General features: G+C 52.5%; 1 non-coding gene across 1 annotated transcript in view; it reads left to right on the forward strand.

Annotated features, from left to right (window-relative positions):
- The first annotated feature begins 3,613 nt into the window (after window positions 1-3,613).
- The window catches only part of LOC124589009, a 1,910-nt gene continuing 523 nt past the window's right edge, over window positions 3,614-5,000 (forward strand). Inside the window, exon 1 of the ribosomal RNA XR_006975917.1 lies at window positions 3,614-5,000. This exon is cut by the window's right edge and continues 523 nt beyond it. This is a non-coding gene — a ribosomal RNA (small subunit ribosomal RNA).

Raw genomic sequence — 5,000 nt, forward strand, 5'->3', positions numbered from 1 at the left:
TTAACCTAACCTATATTGGGCCTTAACCTAACCTATATTGGGCCTTAACCTAACCTATATTGGGCCTTAACCTAACCTATATTGGGCCTTAACCTAACCTATATTGGGCCTTAACGTAACCCACGTTGCGCCTTAACCTAACCTATATTGTACCTTAACCTAACCCATATTGTACCTTAACCTAACCTATATTGGGCCTTAACCTAACCTATATTGGGCCTTAACCTAACCTATATTGGGCCTTAACCTAACCTATATTGGGCCTTAACGTAACCCACGTTGCGCCTTAACGTAACCCACGTTGCGCCTTAACGTAACCCACGTTGCGCCTTAACGTAACCCACGTTGCGCCTTAACGTAACCCACGTTGCGCCTTAACCTAACCCATATTGCGCCTTAACCTAACCCATATTGCGCCTTAACCTAACCCATATTGCGCCTTAACCTAACCCATATTGTACCTTAACCTAACCTATATTGTACCTTAACCTAACCTATATTGTACCTTAACCTAACCTATATTGGGCCTTAACCTAACCTATATTGGGCCTTAACCTAACCTATATTGGGCCTTAACCTAACCTATATTGGGCCTTAACCTAACCTATATTGGGCCTTAACGTAACCCACGTTGCGCCTTAACGTAACCCACGTTGCGCCTTAACGTAACCCACGTTGCGCCTTAACGTAACCCACGTTGCGCCTTAACGTAACCCACGTTGCGCCTTAACCTAACCCATATTGCGCCTTAACCTAACCCATATTGCGCCTTAACCTAACCCATATTGCGCCTTAACCTAACCCATATTGTGCCTTAACCTAACCTATATTGTACCTTAACCTAACCCATATTGTACCTTAACCTAACCTATATTGTACCTTAACCTAACCTATATTGTACCTTAACCTAACCTATATTGTACCTTAACCTAACCCATATTGCGCCTTAACCTAACCCATATTGCGCCTTAACCTAACCCATATTGCGCCTTAACCTAACCCATATTGCGCCTTAACCTAACCCATATTGCGCCTTAACCTAACCCATATTGCGCCTTAACCTAACCCATATTGCGCCTTAACCTAACCCATATTGCGCCTTAACCTAACCCATATTGCGCCTTAACCTAACCCATATTGTACCTTAACCTAACCCATATTGTACCTTAACCTAACCCATATTGTACCTTAACCTAACCTATATTGTACCTTAACCTAACCTATATTGTACCTTAACCTAACCTATATTGGGCCTTAACCTAACCTATATTGGGCCTTAACCTAACCTATATTGGGCCTTAACCTAACCTATATTGGGCCTTAACCTAACCTATATTGGGCCTTAACGTAACCCACGTTGCGCCTTAACGTAACCCACGTTGCGCCTTAACGTAACCCACGTTGCGCCTTAACGTAACCCACGTTGCGCCTTAACGTAACCCACGTTGCGCCTTAACGTAACCCACGTTGCGCCTTAACGTAACCCACGTTGCGCCTTAACGTAACCCACGTTGCGCCTTAACCCAACACACGTTGCGCCTTAACCCAACACACGTTGGGCCTTAACCCAACACACGTTGGGCCTTAACCCAACACACGTTGGGCCTTAACCCAACACACGTTGGGCCTTAACCCAACACACGTTGGGCCTTAACCCAACACACGTTGGGCCTTAACCCAACACACGTTGGGCCTTAACCCAACACACGTTGGGCCTTAACCCAACACACGTTGGGCCTTAACCCAACACACGTTGGGCCTTAACCCAACACACGTTGGGCCTTAACCCAACACACGTTGGGCCTTAACCCAACACACGTTGGGCCTTAACCCAACACACGTTGGGCCTTAACCCAACACACGTTGGGCCTTAACCCAACACACGTTGGGCCTTAACCCAACACACGTTGGGCCTTAACCTGCTCTGTAATTGTCATACGACGCGTTAAATTAGTGTGGTGTTGCCTAACTGCAACCCCCGCAATATAGTTTGCTACTCGCACTGCCTGGTCCCCAGAGTATCGCTTCATGTTAAACACCTTGCAGCTATACACTGTAATGCGGATGGCAGCAGGACGTACATGCTCAATGCCCTTCGCAGTTGTTCATTGGCATTTGCATGGCGAAGCACAGCCTACGTTGTGGTACGGCGTGTGTCAACTGTCCGCTGATGTTGTACGTCCAAATCACACACTGTACTGCACATTGGTCCTCATGTACTGAATGATACATCGTGGTACATGTGTGACCGTACCACGACTGCGCCAACAACGGCGAACCATACGGTCCAAATATTGTGCACTCAGCTACGTGTCGTCTCCCTATAAGAGCTGGATTGCAGTATGGTATGCCGTGGATGGCGATCAGCATGAGCCGTCTGTTGATGTAGTGGCGCGTGTTGTCAGACGTAGTCGTCTCTTCTCACACACCGTGATAGCATGGTGCACTGCGTTCCACATCTGCGACATGCGACAGAGGCCGGTTGACAGTCGTTCGCGCAATGGACATCGCATACGTACGGGGGCCACCTTCCACGTGTTCGCGAAGCGTGCACATGTTGTTGCGTGTATGTGGGCAGACATAGTGTGTCGTGACACCTGACACAGGCATGCAACAATCGTTGAATTTGCAAATGGCGATGGACGTCTACGTTTGCTGGTGACGTTACGCAAATGAACAACTGGTAAACGGTTGTGGTGCGGTTGTTCTCGCTAGAGGTGAATCAGTGATGGCGACGATCGGTTGAGCTACCAACCGGTTGTTTCAGCGATACCCACCATGCCCACGAACGTGAATGGCATGTGGGTGTGAAGCGATACGCGGCGGTGGCTGGGTGGGACCGTCCCCGGCCGGTGAGGGGGGGCCTCCCGGCGTGCTGGCCGCGCGGTGCGTGGGCGCACGCGCTACAGCCGGCTGGTGGGGGCGGCCAGTGGCAGGCGCGCCGGCCGACGGAGGCGGCAGGCGGCGCAGCTGCGCGCCGGCGCACCCTGCACGCGGCGCCGTGCGGCCAAAGTAGGTCCTCGCGGGCCCGGTGCGAAGCGCGGTGGACATCTGCAGTGTGCTGGTCCGATTGAGGACTGTGTGCGCTGAGGATGCGCCGCCGCCCGGCGCTCGGCGCCGCGACGCCGTCTGCTGCTCGGTCGCCTCTGCGGTTCTCGCAGGTGGTTTGTATCGCAGCTGTGCGGACGTGTTGGCGCGTGCGCTGTGCTGGGAGAGTTCGCTTCGGCACCCAAGTGGGGCTTTTGTCCTTCTGTGGCGCTGGCGTTGGAGCTGCCGGCCACCGTAGGTGGCGCGTGTTGTCTCCCGCCGGCAATGCCACGACAGCACGCTCCCGGGCCTCTGTCGGCAGCGGCAAGCTCAGTTGGGAGCACGGGTGGTCGCACCTAAAGCGTCTACTCGCCAAACTCCGGGCGATTGCGCCTCTCTCGAACCCGACCAAGTACTTAGGACGGCGCTGCGCGCCGCCGGGACCTGAGAGGGTTTCGAGGTGTATTGTGCAGGGGAGCTCAGCCTCCTCCTGTTTGCAGAATAATTGAGCGGACGCTTGCGTGTTCGCGCGGGCCCCCGGGACACACTCCCGGGCGGCCGGCTGCTCAGCTCTAGTTGACGCAGCTCCCTGGTTGATCCTGCCAGTAGTCATATGCTTGTCTCAAAGATTAAGCCATGCATGTCTCAGTACAAGCCGCATTAAGGTGAAACCGCGAATGGCTCATTAAATCAGTTATGGTTCCTTAGATCGTACACACGTTACTTGGATAACTGTGGTAATTCTAGAGCTAATACATGCAAACAGAGTCCCGACCAGAGATGGAAGGGACGCTTTTATTAGATCAAAACCAATCGGTCGGCTCGTCCGGTCCGTTTGCCTTGGTGACTCTGAATAACTTTGGGCTGATCGCACGGTCCTCGTACCGGCGACGCATCTTTCAAATGTCTGCCTTATCAACTGTCGATGGTAGGTTCTGCGCCTACCATGGTTGTAACGGGTAACGGGGAATCAGGGTTCGATTCCGGAGAGGGAGCCTGAGAAACGGCTACCACATCCAAGGAAGGCAGCAGGCGCGCAAATTACCCACTCCCGGCACGGGGAGGTAGTGACGAAAAATAACGATACGGGACTCATCCGAGGCCCCGTAATCGGAATGAGTACACTTTAAATCCTTTAACGAGTATCTATTGGAGGGCAAGTCTGGTGCCAGCAGCCGCGGTAATTCCAGCTCCAATAGCGTATATTAAAGTTGTTGCGGTTAAAAAGCTCGTAGTTGGATTTGTGTCCCACGCTGTTGGTTCACCGCCCGTCGGTGTTTAACTGGCATGTATCGTGGGACGTCCTGCCGGTGGGGCGAGCTGAAGGCGTGCGACGCGCCTCGTGCGTGCTCGTGCGTCCCGAGGCGGACCCCGTTGCAATCCTACCAGGGTGCTCTTGAGTGAGTGTCTCGGTGGGCCGGCACGTTTACTTTGAACAAATTAGAGTGCTTAAAGCAGGCAAGCCCGCCTGAATACTGTGTGCATGGAATAATGGAATAGGACCTCGGTTCTATTTTGTTGGTTTTCGGAACCCGAGGTAATGATTAATAGGGACAGGCGGGGGCATTCGTATTGCGACGTTAGAGGTGAAATTCTTGGATCGTCGCAAGACGAACAGAAGCGAAAGCATTTGCCAAGTATGTTTTCATTAATCAAGAACGAAAGTTAGAGGTTCGAAGGCGATCAGATACCGCCCTAGTTCTAACCATAAACGATGCCAGCCAGCGATCCGCCGCAGTTCCTCCGATGACTCGGCGGGCAGCCTCCGGGAAACCAAAGCTTTTGGGTTCCGGGGGAAGTATGGTTGCAAAGCTGAAACTTAAAGGAATTGACGGAAGGGCACCACCAGGAGTGGAGCCTGCGGCTTAATTTGACTCAACACGGGAAACCTCACCAGGCCCGGACACCGGAAGGATTGACAGATTGATAGCTCTTTCTTGATTCGGTGGGTGGTGGTGCATGGCCGTTCTTAG

The sequence above is a fragment of the Schistocerca americana genome, unplaced genomic scaffold (genome assembly GCF_021461395.2).
Source record: "Schistocerca americana isolate TAMUIC-IGC-003095 unplaced genomic scaffold, iqSchAmer2.1 HiC_scaffold_678, whole genome shotgun sequence".
NCBI classification, from domain to species: Eukaryota; Metazoa; Arthropoda; class Insecta; order Orthoptera; family Acrididae; genus Schistocerca; species Schistocerca americana.